This window comes from Oreochromis niloticus, linkage group LG7, assembly GCF_001858045.2.
Source record: "Oreochromis niloticus isolate F11D_XX linkage group LG7, O_niloticus_UMD_NMBU, whole genome shotgun sequence".
NCBI lineage: Eukaryota > Metazoa > Chordata > Actinopteri > Cichliformes > Cichlidae > Oreochromis > Oreochromis niloticus.
Genome location: NC_031972.2, coordinates 28,055,265 through 28,070,478, shown reverse-complemented (window position 1 = coordinate 28,070,478; position 15,214 = coordinate 28,055,265). Strand labels below are relative to the sequence as shown.

The 15,214-nt window shown below is 38.9% G+C and overlaps 1 protein-coding gene and 1 long non-coding RNA gene across 4 annotated transcripts in view; one reads left to right on the top strand and one right to left on the bottom strand.

The window, feature by feature from the left end:
• The first annotated feature begins 810 nt into the window (after positions 1–810).
• The window catches only part of il11ra (interleukin 11 receptor subunit alpha), a 51,461-nt gene continuing 37,057 nt past the window's right edge, over positions 811–15,214 (top strand). For all 3 annotated transcript variants that reach the window (XM_005474714.4, XM_019361250.2, XM_013268509.3), the window contains exon 1: positions 811–981. The gene's annotated coding sequence lies outside the window, so the exon portion shown is untranslated. The remainder of the gene's footprint in view (positions 982–15,214) is intronic.
• On the bottom strand, positions 5,821–7,344 carry LOC109202826 (uncharacterized). The gene is made up of 2 exons (XR_002062791.1): positions 6,761–7,344; positions 5,821–6,684 (listed from the first exon to the last, which is right to left on the bottom strand). It is a non-coding gene; the product is annotated as an uncharacterized LOC109202826 (long non-coding RNA).

Below are 15,214 nucleotides of genomic sequence, written 5' to 3'. Positions count from 1 at the left end.
TTATCAACAAACAGGTAAGCCAAATATAAAAAGAAATAAGTAAATCAGTGGTGCACTTCATGAGACGGGATCAACATTTTAGCTGGAAACCTGTAAAAGGCTGTCTTGCATCCATCGATATCCACATGTTCAGTTACTTTCACGCATAAGAGCTTATTCAAATCAAATCAAATCAAATCAAATCACCTTTATTGTCACGTCACAAAACATTTAGATCAATAAAATAAAATAAAAACAGAACCAACTTAACAATATTATGTATTAAAAATAAATCACCTTAAATACAATTAATATATCCAGTGAAAATCTTTTGTCAGTTTGGTGAAACCTGTAATCAAAACCTGCCTGTCTGCAGCATTACTTTGCCATTAAAAAGTGTTGTGATTATATTGTTTATATTGCAATACTTATTCCGAATACCTATACCTATTTTATGCTATATGCATAAAAAAATAAACAGGTAAACCATGGGAAAAAATTAATATACATATATTTCATCAGAAATTAAAAGAGGCAGCTTTTATAAGTACATTTTTTATAAGTTACAACTGCCAGAAGTTGAATTTTGATTATTTTCCCTTTTTCATAGTAGAGACACATTTGAAATAAACCTGCATACATTAAAAACAGACGAAAACATTCAAACTTTCATAACCCTGCTGTTGGAGACCTCGCTCTGTTTTTCCATCCCGCATTCCTCATTAGACCTCAGACCTATAGCTCAGCCTCCATAATCTCTTTACAGTTAGGGCCCGCCCACTCAGCCAGGTGATTGACATGCGCCGCCTCCAACGGCGCAGCAGCCTACTTTCCGGCCTCGTTCCTCCCTCCTCCTCCTGGTTGCTGTCCGACTTTGTTGCACTCTTCCCCCGCTACTTCGTGTCTAGTGTCATCGGTGAGTCGAGGAACAACTCGTAGAGGTACCAGCCATGGAAGGCGACAATATAATAATGCCTGTTTGACTCGGGGAGAGTTTCCAAGGTAAGTCCGGCCATTTAAAGTGTTTATCCCGGGCGGGAGAGGATTAGCGGCTAGTAAACTGCCTGTGTGTGTGTGAGGGGTGGTTGGGGAGGGATGTGGGGACTAAAAGTTTAATCCGCCTCACTACACGGGACAGGAGGGAATGAAGGGAAATTTACTCTGGTGTTGTACACAGTGGGGAATTGTCGTACTAGCTTCAATGTGGATCCCTGTTTAGGCTGTTAAACATCATACCACAGTCTTTTTTCCTCTAGTTGTATTTTAACTTCATGCCTTCCAATTATGGGTAAAACACTGATGGTACCCTGGACAAACAGCACTGGTTACAATGTGTTGTTCTTTTATTATTGATAAACTGAGCATGTCTTTCTGTTACTGTGTTTTAGTTTCAGATTTCCTTTAAAAATGATGCAGTGAGAACAAGGTGCTGTATGATATTTAAATGTGTAAATATTGTTGTGATAGGTGGATTGTAGATTGGTGTGGTTTGGTTCTGGTGTACTGTTTGTATTATTGTGTTATTATTGTGTGCTTGTGATTTGTGTAATTATTTTATAAATATAGTAATATAGTGTGATGAATGTAAAGAAAAAAAAGCCAACTTTCACTGGCTTTCATTGACATGCTTTGCTTCCAGTTCTGAAAACCAAGCACGGGAACTCACTTGGCAGAGTATAAATGAAGCGTTGAAATCATGGCCACTGAAAGCACTTGTTGATGTAATAAACAAGATTAGTCTTCATCCTGCCCTTTGTTGTTGTATATTTATATCTGCAATTAGTTCAAGTTCCAGGTCAATAGCAAAAGCTAACGCTCTGAGAACTCAATCAGAAACCAATACTTACTATAATGCATAAGCAGACAGAGAGACAGACAAAAAAAAGAAAAAGATGACAGAGACAGTGGGATGGGGTCTCACTGCAGATGTGCATTCCTCTACCCAGTGGAGTGATCAAGCTTTTAAATAGAGCTCAACAGGAATGCAAACAGACGAAGCAGAATGATGAAGCCTGGGGGTGTCTCAGGAGTAGGAAAGGGAAGGAAGGTGGGGAGAGAAATCAGAAAAGCAGGCAGCGAGCCTTTTGCTTGAAATTAGCCATTTCTCGAATGTTGCCCCGCTAAAAGGAAAATGTGGGTCAAAGTTCATGCTCTAACATCTGTCTTTATGAGCTTAAAGGCTTTAAGAAACTCATAGTTGCCCACAGTGTAAGCAGTACTTCTGTATCAGTGGAAAAATTCGAACCTTGCCAATAACCTTGTGTATTCCAGCATCAGTGTACGTCTGTGATTCTTTAAAGAGGTGGATGCAGCGAAAAGTAGGATCTGAGTCCACTTTTATTGATCAAGGATTCCACTGGCTCAAGTACATGGCCATCAACAAAAAGAATTGTTACATGTACTGAAAACGAGGATAAGAGGAATATTAAAGTAAGAGCTGTTGGATCGGTCATGATTTGTAGAAGTTCCGTGTTAAATTCTTGGAGATATTGTTTTCAGGAGTATATGTTAAAGACAGGAACAAGACAAAACTGCGTCTGCTTTATTGGCTATTATTATTATTTGACCTTTTCAGATATCTTGTATTTTCAGAGAAAAAAATGACTTCTCATTATTACTTTCATTTTGTTTTCGTTATGTTGCAAATTGTCTTTTGACTCTGCATGCTGCGTCTGCCTGTCACTGTGCTGCTGGAACACGTGAATTTCCCCAATGAGGGACAATAAAGGATATTTCTATTCTATTCTAGTTTCTTGTGAGGTGGAAGCAATTGTACTGTTAGCTATCAGTTGGCCAATAGAAGTCCATTTTTCCGCTTCACTCCCATGTGGGAGTAAAACAGAAAACCGGGGTTGCTTAAGCCAGTCTTGTGATGTTAATTTGTCCCAGGTTTTCAGTGGTTCCCTGTTTGATTGCTGTTTATTTTTCTCCTTTAAAATCCATTCAGCTAATTCTGTGCAGAGAGACAGATCGTGTAATTGTTGTTTTGTCGTAGCCAGACGCACAATGGGCTGTGTGGAAAGAGAAGCCAAACACCTGGCGTCTCCCCGTAGCATGCGTGTCACTTACAGCAGTGTTTACTGTTTTTCATTCGGGAGGATGCATCTCAGTTTGGACACCTTTGCGAAGAACCATATTTCTTGACCACTTCACCACTCTGAAACTAAATATACACTGACTAAGAAAAACGAGGCACACCGGGCACCTTGTTGTTTACCTCTGGGATGTTGGCCTACCCACGGATTAAAGCCTTCTGTCTCTATAAAAGGAAAACTTGATGGTATTTTTTGCTTTCTAAACATTGTGAAAAATAGTGGGAACAAATTTGCTTTTTGGACTCACAGACCACATACATATCCAAAAAAGAAAGGGAAATCCAGGATCCTGAGCAGAGTAAAACAAGTCGACTGTGGCTGACACCTGCGTGTTTTGGCTAAAAAATACTATAATATATACTAAAAATATACTAAAAATACTATAGAAAACATTAGTAATCAATTTAATCCTTCAAGAAGTACACAGGATCCGAGACAAGGTTTAACTTAACCCAATCTTCCTCATTGTTGTATGAAGTATTCATTAATTAACTCGCAGCAGGTTTATAAAGACAGATCCCAGACTGTATAGTCTAACTTTCTTCACTTGATCACATGTTCTGTACAGCTCAGTTCAGTTGAACTCACCTTCTAACACCTCATTTTAGCTTGAGAAGGGTACTGTTATTCAGCTCGCTTTCCCTGCAGACGTCTTTAGCTGGAAGTCCAATCTCTGCTGTAGCTCAGGCCAAAAACCACACGCGCACACAGATACGCTCTGGCTCCACACAGACCTTGACGCAGACTTCTGCATGCACATATATGTAAACGATCCAATGGCTTTGTGCATGCACACTCACACGTTCACATGCACACGGAGCCAAACGCACATCCAAGCCTCCATACTCTTCTCCACACTCATATTTCACTAGTCACTCACAGAGGGCCATGGCAATCAACTTTAAATTAGAGAGAAAGCTGCTCCAAGAACTTGAAGGCTGTTTGCCAGGTCTGAGGCCATACTTTTGGTGTGTGCATGTGTAAGTAAAAGAAAGAGCAGAAGGAGCCAGCCAGATATTAAACCAACATTGAGGGGCCTAGATAGGGGTCTCTCTAGTCCTCAGTGCTGCTGTTTAAGCAGTTTATCCCCACTCACCAGGAGCTGTGCTTAACTGTGCGTTTGAAGAGTTATTATGCAAGCTTCAAACTGGCAAACATTTCATTTCAACATATTTTATGAATTTCTGCCTTTGGAAGAGTTCCCACTGCTACAAGCCACAAGATCAAGCCGCTTAAGAGAGATGCGTCCTCTCTGTTAGGAGCTATGACTCTCTTCTGTGGTCAGCTGACCAATAAGGGCAATGATACTGTGGCGACAGCGAAGGTGAAAGTGTAATATTTGCTAGCCAGTAAGGATTTTTTCATCTCCAAAAAAATTGGGCCTGTTCTACAATAATTGTTTCCTTGTTAATGTATAATGGACTGGAACCTGGTGCTTTTCTACTCATTCATGCACACACTTGCAATCCGATGGATGCATCAGGAGCAACTTGGGGTTCAGTATCTTGCCCAAACATACCGATAGACCACCCGCTCTACCATCTGAGACCCAGATGCCCCGAAATGTTAACATACACACTCTTTGATAAATGGGGCCTCGTGTTGAAAAGCTGAAGTATGCTGGATCTGTTTTAGATAGCAGAACTGAACATACAACTGAATGCCACATCAATATTGGAAACAAATCTGGCAGATATTTACATAAGTCTTTTATGAGTATGTTTATTAAAAAAATAAAGCAAGTCCATAAGGACGCATGATTTTTGACATGGCTGTCAACATCTTTATTCTTTATATCAGTTGTATCAGAACAGGTTTTATATCTTTAGGCATATAGGCATTAGGCAGGGTGGAGACTGGACCATTGCTACCATTGGTACCTTGTTTTCCATCCGTGTGAAGAAGTGGCAGGAAATGAGTAGTTTCCTGCCATTGAGACACACTTAAGTAGTGTCTCAATTACCCAATGCAAAATAGTTACTACTGTATCTTCCGCACTATAAGGCGCACTTAAAATCCTTTAATTTTCTCAAAAGTCGACAGTGCGCCTTATGTGTGAATTCTGGTTGTGCTTACTGACCTCGAACCAATTTTATGTGGTACGCGGCGCTCAAACGACTTTGGTAAACTACGAAGCCGGACCACTTGATGGATTGTCGGAGCATTACTGTAGTCAGGAGCCTCGCAGAGTAATCTGGGTCCAAAACTCCGTCCGCTTCAGGTTCCAAAGTCAAACGAACACTGTGGCATCACTGAGAGTTAAAAACTGTCTAAATTGTTTCATCTTTAATAAAATGATCAGCATTGCTGCTTTACCAGATGTAACAATTAAGTTTAACATCCAGGCATCCATGAAAACAGAATTCATTAAATTTCACGGAGTTAGAAGTTAGCAGGAAGTTAGCTCGCTAGTTTCCACCTAAACATGTTATAGCATGTTCTGACTGAGAGATTTCTGAAAAAATGAAAACGTACAGCTCTGCTATCACTTCCGACAAAAATGAAGACAGAAAACTAAACAGCAGTGACTTTTGTAGGGTTACGGAAGTTGGGCTAGCTGGTATATAATGATGTGCTACATGATCACTAGCGACACAGCTATGTTAGGATAACATAAACACAGTGAAGCTGGAGGATGAATGCTAACTTTTTTCCACTAGGTAAAAAGTTAACGTGAGGGTTCCCGATGGTTAGGGACAAATGCAGTCGCATGGCAGGATGCTGTAAACAGACCAAACTTAAGTCAGGGCCCTGTTTCAGAAAGCCGGTTTAGTGCAAACTCTGAGTAAGTATACCCTGAGTTAACGAAAACTCTGGGTTTTCGGTTTCACAAAGCGAGTTTAGATTAATTCTGAGTGAGTTACTATGACGACACACTCCGTGAAGCTAACCTGCCCCCTAGCAGGTTTACTTCAACTAACCCTGAACTTCTCTGCCTCTTTGTCGGAAACCTGACTGTAGGAAGTGTCAGACATGGTGCCCCTTACTTGAAGAGCCAGTAGATGTTGAAGCCCAAATTCTCCGCAGAGCTCTCCACCGGGAGAGAGTGATTAGAGCGTGTTTGGACATTTTATCATTTCCTGATGATTTTCTGTGTGAACGTTACCGTTTTTCAGCACAATCGATAATTTATTTGAATAACATCCTCAGGCCTTATATTGCGCATGTGACACATCGCGGACATTCTCTCAGTTCTGTACATATTATTTGTATTGCACTTCGTTTTTTTGCAAACGGGAGCTTTCTGTATAATATTGGTGACGCTGAGCACGTTTCCAAGGCTACCGTCTGTCGGGCAGTCAGGTATGTTACAGTTGCACTGAAACGTCTCCTGTACTCGTTTGTGGTGTTCCCCGGTCATAGACCCACAAGATTTATCAAAGAGGGATTCCACAAAATTGCAGGTATCAGGATGAACAAAACTTAATTCATGATGTGGTGATACTTGAACTACTACTTAGATTTTACATTTATTTTCAGGGTTCCCAGGCGTGATTGGCTGTATAGATGGCACTCACATTCCATTCTGCTGCTTGAAGTGTTCCATTTCCAAAAAGCATTTTTTTATTTTCTTGATCAAACAGGTCTTGTACAGCTGCTTTACAGGGAGCTATTGAAACACAGAAAATGACATTCATAGTACATGCCTACTTAGGTTGGTTGTAAATCAGTGCTGAACATCTCACTGAGGAAAGGTTTGTTGGAGAAGTGGCTGGACCCTCTTCCTCTACATTTTTTATATTTCATTTTTACTTGCTGCCAGGAACGTTTGGGGCCTGTTGGGTTGCACATGCGCTCACATCACATCACAAAATAAAATGTATAAAATAAAATGAAATATAATAAAATAACGTGTTAAATGGGTGGAAATCCCTAGATCAATTTTTAAATTAACACTCACGCATTGACTCTGTCGGCTATGTATTGCCATGCATGCTCCCTTTCTTTTGCAGCTGAGGCTGTGTTACTTTTTTTCCGCAAAATTTGCATGTTATCGGCATATGCTGCCATCAGAATTTCGGCCTCAAGCGCTGTAAAATACATTGACCGCGCCTTCTTTCCCTCCGTCTCCATGGTGACTCGCTTAATCTGTGCTCCACTAATCAGGGCTTTATGCGCGTGCTTAACTTGGGGTTAAAGCAACTCCGCGTTGATTGAACTAATTGTTATCAGCCTTTCTGAAACCGAATATTCCGAGTTGGACAGTTCGGGGTTACTCAACCCTGAGTATCATTTTTAACTCTGAGTTTTCTAAACCGGCTTTCTGAAACAGGGCTCAGGAGAACAACTGGCATAATCCATCCACAATATTGAAAACAGACCCGTTCATCGACAGTGCGCCTTATGGTCCGAAAAATACGGTAGTTGTCCTTAATTGTGGTCATAAGTAGCTGTTTCCTTTGTCAATTGTCACAATACATTCTATGTTGCATACTCTTTACATCATCTCTGGTATACATCTAAGTTTAAAAACTTGTCATCATGCCACTGAGGATTTATAGTTGTTGGTTTGACTTTAAGTATAGTTAACAGAGAAGGCAGTGAAGGAAATATACCGCTTATAATTTGTGCTATTCCTGTGCTTTTTTGGGGGGGGGTGTCAAGGATTAAGCCGCTTATTATAACAACATTTCACAGAAAAAGCTAATAAGATAAAATCTCATGAACTGACATTTGAATTCAAACTTTGTTTGAATTAAAAATGTGATCATGTGTTTCACATTAGGCCAGTCACCACACTTAACTGGTGACACTATTATAGGGTACTGTACTCAACCCAGCAGCATTGTGTCTTCAGTGCTGTTAGATTGAAGGTATGTGTGTGAGTGTATTTACAGCGTCTACATTTTAGATTTTATAGCAAAATAAAGACTATGTTTTGTCAGATGACTGATTGGTGGAAGCCTAAAGATGCAAGGTTGAAATTCTCATTTAATTCATTGCGTTTTTAAAGCAATTTCATTGCAAAGTCATTGTCTTTGCAATGGTAGCCTCATTGTAGAGACTTCTGTGTGGCAGGGTGGTTGTGGTTCCAGGGAAGATATCTGCTAAAGAATGTACTTCCTTCCCTTGCAAATGTACTGGATGATCTTCTGGACCTCGACAGGCTCTCTCAGGAAACTGCTTTCTGTTTGTCACACAGAACGATAAACCCTAATTTTACTGTGTGCTTTTACTATGATGATGAAGAAAGGTGCTGTGAGGTGTGTATGCTTGTTTTACTGTGAGTAGCATATCTCAAATATTAATGTCCATGTGACTGAAAAACTGGGTACTTTTGGCACCTTGCTGCCATTTTGCCAGTGAAAATAACATCTATTAGGTTTAGCTGTATAAACAGTAACTCTTCTTTCCAATGCAGTGTTGACTCTGAAAACAGAGCTCACTCGGGAGATTATTAGTGCTTGGCAGAACCTTAGTCTGTTCTAGAAAAACACTATATTGATTGCAATGGTGTAAATTCTACCTCCGCATTATGTATGGTTATTTGCCAAGCCATCATGAAGAATACAGTGGATTGATTTACAAGCTGGTGTGGAAAAGTTACCAAAATTGTACCTTTTTCTTAGCGCTAACTTCCACCGAACAGGTGGTCATATTTAACATGTCTGCCATGTCAAAACTATTGTTTTGAAAGTTGTGACCCTGTTGTTTTCAGCATTTGAAGAGGTTCTTGCTTTATTCTCTCTGCAGGGTTTATTTTCAGAGACAGGGAAGAACTCCAAGGGCTAAAGGGGAAAGAGATGATTGGTGCTCTTATTTTAGCCTTTGGTCAGTGTAAGTAGTGGTGCTTTCAAGTCTGTCTCGGGTATAAGTTAGGTAGCCAAAAAAACCTTGTCACCTTGCAATTGATCGTAGTTACTAGTGAAATGAGTACGAATATATGGATTTTGAGTGCAATCCAGTGTGGAGACAGCAGCCTCTTAAGGGAAACTTGCATAGACAGCGTTTGCCATGTACATATGTTGTTCAGGCTTTGACCCAGAGTGGCTATGGCAGAGGCTTTGGTAACCTGTAGAGTTGATAAACGTAGTGTTGTTGAAGCTCACGGTCAAAAATTTTTAAAAAAGGGAGATTTTCTGGTGTGAATAATGTATGTGTGTTTTTGATAATCCAAAACAGTCCTTAGTGCTCCCTGTGTGTTCAGTTATTTGCATCAGTGATTCAGTGATTCCACTGTGCATCAGTGATTCCACTGTGTGGCGGGGATGGGGGGGTCATGTTTGTGTATTCCACATGTGAATTGCCATTCATTTGTTTGTGTTGGTATGGGGTGGGATTTGTTTTGACGTATCATTTCTCGAGAAAAGCTCATCACTTGAATAGAGGTGAAACTCTTAATTTATCAGTTGAGTCACCGGAAAAATAAATAGCAACTACATTTAAATCATTTCATAATTTCCGTAATTTTTTTGACCATCCATCCATCCATCCATTCGCTTCCGCTCATCCTTTTCAGGGTCGCGGGGGGCGCTGGAGACTATCCCAGCTGTCATAGGGCGAGAGGCAGGGTACACCCTGGACAGGTCGCCAGTCTGTCACAGGGCCAGAAATGTTAAAATTTTCATTTTTCTAAATGTGCTAATTTGATGCTTTTATATATCAAGCTATCAAGCTTGCATCTATAAAAACACGTATTGCGGTGTTTATTGGTTGTGTACTTTCAGTTTTGATTTCCTTTCATTAGAAATGTCGTTTCAAAGTTTTGTGTGATCAAGTATGTGCTGATTGGACAATAGTGTGAAGCTGGGCTGAAATACTTTGAAACAGTTTATTAGGTTATTTAGTTTTATAGCCACTCTCTTATTGCTACAAAGTATTAACACCATTAAAATCTATGTCCTTATGTTTTACACTGTGTAATTGAAGTTGTTTTGCAATAACTGTCATCAGTTAGAGCAAAACAAAGACTTTGTTTCATTTTATGCTTGAATATTTGGCGCACTCCAAAACAGTCCTTTACCTCTTTGTGCCACTGGGGACGAGGCTAAAATCTAAAACTGTCACTACTGATCCCTTTAGGTGACTTTTTTTTACCTGTCTCCTCATACATAATGAATAGACTTGTCTGTTTAATTTATATGACAGTTTGTATGTAGCCAAACTGTCTCTGGGGTCCAAAAATGTATGTGTATGTGTCATGACATAATTCAGTTGGAATGTCTATGGCAAGTAGGTATGAACTTGCCCCCAAATTATAAAATGTGTCTTCTCCTTTTGGTGTCTGTTTTTTTCCGCTTTGTTTAGTTTTGTTTCTCCCTTGTCCTTATTTCTCTTGCCTTTTTCAGCTTTATCTTTCCCTATCCAGTTTTATTGTTTTATATGCCCTCTGTCTCTCAGTATCTATTTCCTCCCCTCACCCCCCTCCCACTGTGTTGTTGCTTTCATGGAGTGTTGGCAGTCTGAAAGGAGGATAAATGGGTGTATCGAGCATGGTGATCTTATCTTATTTGGCAGGCAGGTGACAGAAACAAATGAATATGAAGCTGAATACACTGCTAATGTTTCTTAAGCAGTTTTCAGGCAGAAATCTTTGTTTTTGCAGGTGATGAAGCTTTGGTTATATCCTTGCTATCAGTGTAAAACTGAAAGAGAACTGTTGTCAAGAAGTAAGGCTTTGGCTGGCTGAATCTAATCAGCTTTCACCATAAAGATTGCAATATGTAATTATTATATCAGTATGATGATGTGGTTTGGCATTTGGAATTGTTGCTGTTTGTTGATTGTTGAATATATGTCACATTATGCATTTGAATTATATGGACTGTGGCTGTGCCACATGATGCCGCTGGCGATAATTCCAATTTAAATTTTTACGTGAGATAAAAATGCCATATCTCGATATCGCTGCTATAGCAACAACTTGTATTTACGTTCCATAGTGCATGTATCAGTGAGGCAAGCCGGGCATGTAGCAAGAGTCAGCCTCTTGTGATGAATTAGTACTTAAAAAGAGAACTGTTTCAATAATATCCAACAAGGTCTGGTCCTTTGCAAAATCAGCATTAAATTTATTCCCGTTAAAGGAAGTAACAGCAAATGTGTCCCATCACTTTAGGCAAAAACACACAGTTGAGTTCTACCATGCTATGGTGGAGTAGATGCTAGTAGCTGGTGATGCACAACCTAAATGTAAACAAATAACTTCACTGAGCATTACTGGAACACTTGATAGTTGTACTCCATATGACAGGAAGAGCAAATGGTGTTTATGGTAGAAAAGCAGGCAGGACTTTAAGCAACTGGTTAAAAGGCTTGACCCAGATGAATCCCAGGTAGAAAATATTTTTCAGTTTTATATGGTACAGTATAGAGTTACAAGATTAAGTTGCTTCACTTACTGTTAAACTGGTGTCAACCAGTTATTTTATAGTTTTACTTAAAAATTCCAGAGAAAACACTACCTAGGATACTGTTGTGCTTACCTTTGATGGAAAATACCCTTCATTCACACATAAATGATACTGCCTACAAGCAGTTTCTCTTGAAATGTGATACAATTTTGAGGCTATATCGCCCAGTTTGACTATGGGCTAGGATCACAGCAGATGTGGTTGTCCTGCGTGGAAGTAGTGAGAGCACACCTGATCCTCTGCCCTTTCAGCATGTGTACTCTGAACTCTTTGGTAGTAGGTGTCAGTTCTTAGAAAACAATGGTAATGCATTGCAGCTTCTGTGTGTCACTACATCAGTAAGACGATGTTAATACAAGGCCATAAAGAAGAAGCTGGAAAAAAAACAGTTCAGCAGCTCGACATGTTGACGCTATAATGAAAACTTTATAAATACATTTTAATGATGAATTAAATGTTGCTTAACACAAAAATCTGAATACAAACCACTGCATTCTCAGTGGTTCAGGAACCAATAAGGTCATGTTTGTTTGCCAGTTCTTGTCCACCCATCCAACTGTAGTAATATTATTATATATAAATAAATAATAGTTATATAATTTATGTGTATAATTCAACATCTCGAGTTGATTGTGAGTTGTTTAATGGCTCTTTCACTGTGAGACAATCACAGTTTGAACACTAAATGTTTGCTTTTTCTTCTTTGAGTTCCTTCATCTAAGAAAAGGCTTAAATCATAAAGATCCAAGTCTCTCTTCATTACATTTATCTTAAATGCACAGTTGATCACAGCTTGCTTAATATAGAAATGTCTGCCATCTACAGTTTGTGGATTTTGTTTTTTAATTGTAATTTTCATCTGAAGACAGTTTTATAGCCATTTATCATGGTTGGTTGCAATGAGTCAAGCAAATGCCATTGACATGAATGCATTTCAACAACATTGCTCTGGGCTTAAGAAAATTGGCTGGCAAGAAACTCTGAAAATATCCAGTGATCTAGAGTAGATGGATGTGATAAATGATCCTTAGACTTTGGTTTACTTTGGCAAATCTTCAGTGCTAAACACATCAGATTGAGGTTGTTTGTAGATGACAGTCAATTAATGTTGGAGGATGGAAATAATGCAACAGATCAAATATATGCTTTAATATTTCTATACATGTTTTTGACCATCAGTCAAGGAAGAATACATACTGACACGAAATGCTTTGCATGTTTAGGAACGTGTTAATAACATAGCTTTTGAGATTGATCAGAAAAGACGATACAGGCATTTTGTAAAAGTTATTAATGTGAACTGTATGCAAGAAAATACTATACTAGATCAAATGCCAAATTTACTAGTAAGTAGAACCATACCTTTATAACTTGTATTATACAAGCACTTACTACTTGATGACCATATGGACTGTGTTTGTTTAAATGATTTTTTCATCAAGGCTTTTCCCTGAGTCAACATTAGGCCATTAGGTTAAATAACATTCAAAGGGACACTGCAAAAGCATGGGTAGAAATCTCTGTGTTACATTGATTTCACAAAATGGCAGCACAAAGTCCAGTGCACTGAGACAAATTATCTTATCATCAAAAGATCAAAAACTATACCTCACTATACTAAACTTACAGATACATAGTGTATGTGGAAGAGGAGACATCGAACCTCGTACAAAAAACCCCCCAAAACCTTTTGGTGGTGTCACGTTGAGCTGGTTTTTGGTTTTAAAAATCCCTCTGCGTCTGCCTTTGATCTCAGACAGGGTTCATAATCTGACTCCTGGATCACTAAAGAGGCACACACACAAACACACACACACACATTAGACATGAACACACAAACATGGACTATCTGAAAATCAACAAACTTGGGAACCAAATCATGGTGGTGCACTGTAAATCAACCTGCTATCTGCCTTACTATCTCAAGAAAACCCGTTTGATAGTCTGCTGTTTGTGATCCAGGTCTGTGCAGCAGAGCCCTGCAGTCTGATGAGGGCTTTGTTACTCAGTTATTCTGAAAGAAACTTTGTTATAGGTTTCTTGCATAGTGCTTCCAGTAATTAAGGAAGAAAAGGTTGTTAGCCTGCTGTATCTTTTAGAGTATTTACTTCATCCTGACACATATAGGGTCTGTATACGCCAGTGTCTGGCTTGACTGAATAGGAGTACTGTAAAACTCCCAGTGTACACTGCAGCAGAACTCTGTATATGATTGTTGTTTATTTTACTGTATTTTTTTTTCCTGATTCAGTCTGAGAGACCTTGATTTAAAGCTCTACTTTCAGCTGTTTCCCTATTAACAAGGGGATTTTTTTTTTTTTTTTTTTAATGCCCCGAAGGGATTTGTGTCTCATCCCAAGATCAAACCTAGGCATCTTTCACTTGTTAGGCGAATGTGTGAACCTTCATCTATGGAGCCACTCTGAGAGGACTTGATTTAACTGTTAAAACCCAAGATCAAAAAGACCATAACAGTCATTCTGTTCTTAATGGCAGTGCGTAGCAGATGTTGAGTATAGGATAATACATAATAATACTTAAAAAATCATAGGTGGCAAATTAACCCAGTTATTGACAGTTCATACTGACTTTTTAGCCCATTTCACTTCCAAACAGACATCAATCTGCTTTGTTTTTGTTGTTTTTGATGCAGGTGTCCAGAGATCACAGTTCAGGGCCAGCCTTTAAGTGCTGTGAATAATTTGTTTTTCCTCTTCTCTGCTTTACTTTCATTGCACTTATTTTCCTTGTTGCCTCCTTTCTCATTCCATCTGTCTAAATTGCTCTTCCATCACATTCCAGTCTGCAATGAATTAAATGTAAGCAGTCTTAAAAGAACATTTTTTTAAAGAAGCCCCCATCACTCGGTTAAATTACACCCTGCAGGCAAATGATGAAACGTATGCGTGCCTGCAACTTATTTTTGCTTTTGTAGAAATGAAAAATAAAAACATCTGGCATATAGTAACTAACTAAATGTAACAGCTTTTTATTTTTTGGTGTTTTATGATTTTGTTTTTCCATTTGTTTGTGATTTGTTTCCTGTGGTGCTAGGTCAAGTGCACATTTATTTAGCTTTTTTGTTATGAATTGGTATTATTGTATTTTTTGATTTCATAGCTAAAGTTCTGTTTTTTTTCTTTCTATCTATCTACAGTTGCTGTAATTGGTCTATTGCTTTCAGGATAGAAGACTTTCAAGTACTGGTCAAATTTTGTTTACCTATTCTCTCATTCGATATCTTGGAGTTTAGTCAAAGTTTAGCCAATTTAGGCAGTTTCCTTCCAAGTAAAGGCCTGTGTTGCACTTACACATTTTAAAGTGAAATACGAGTGTTCAGTCTCCTTTTAAAACAGTTCTGTCCATGAAAACCTTGTCAGACTTTGCATTTAGTTAAAGATCTTTACCTATAGTCAGTTGCTGTATTTTTCAGTCAAGTTTTATGACTGGCAGGAGAGGCATTCATCATATAAAATGTGGATTGCATTAGGATCGTTCTCTCTCTGTGCCTTTCTTTTTGTTTGTCTCTTTGCCAGAAGCATTTTTGGAAGGGCAGTCAGACAGTAGTAATCAAGAAAGCATGAGTTTCTCATATTCAAGCACTCATAGGATTTTCTTTCCTTGGTTTCTACTGTGTTGTGATTGGAGGTAAAACCGGCTGTTTCACTGTGCCCTTGTGTATAGTAGGACAACCACTGAGGTTTAACATGGAATGGTACTGTTTTTCTTCGGTTCTTTTGCACACTTATTCTTGTGTTTTGTTTAGTCTTTTCTTCTTCTTTACCA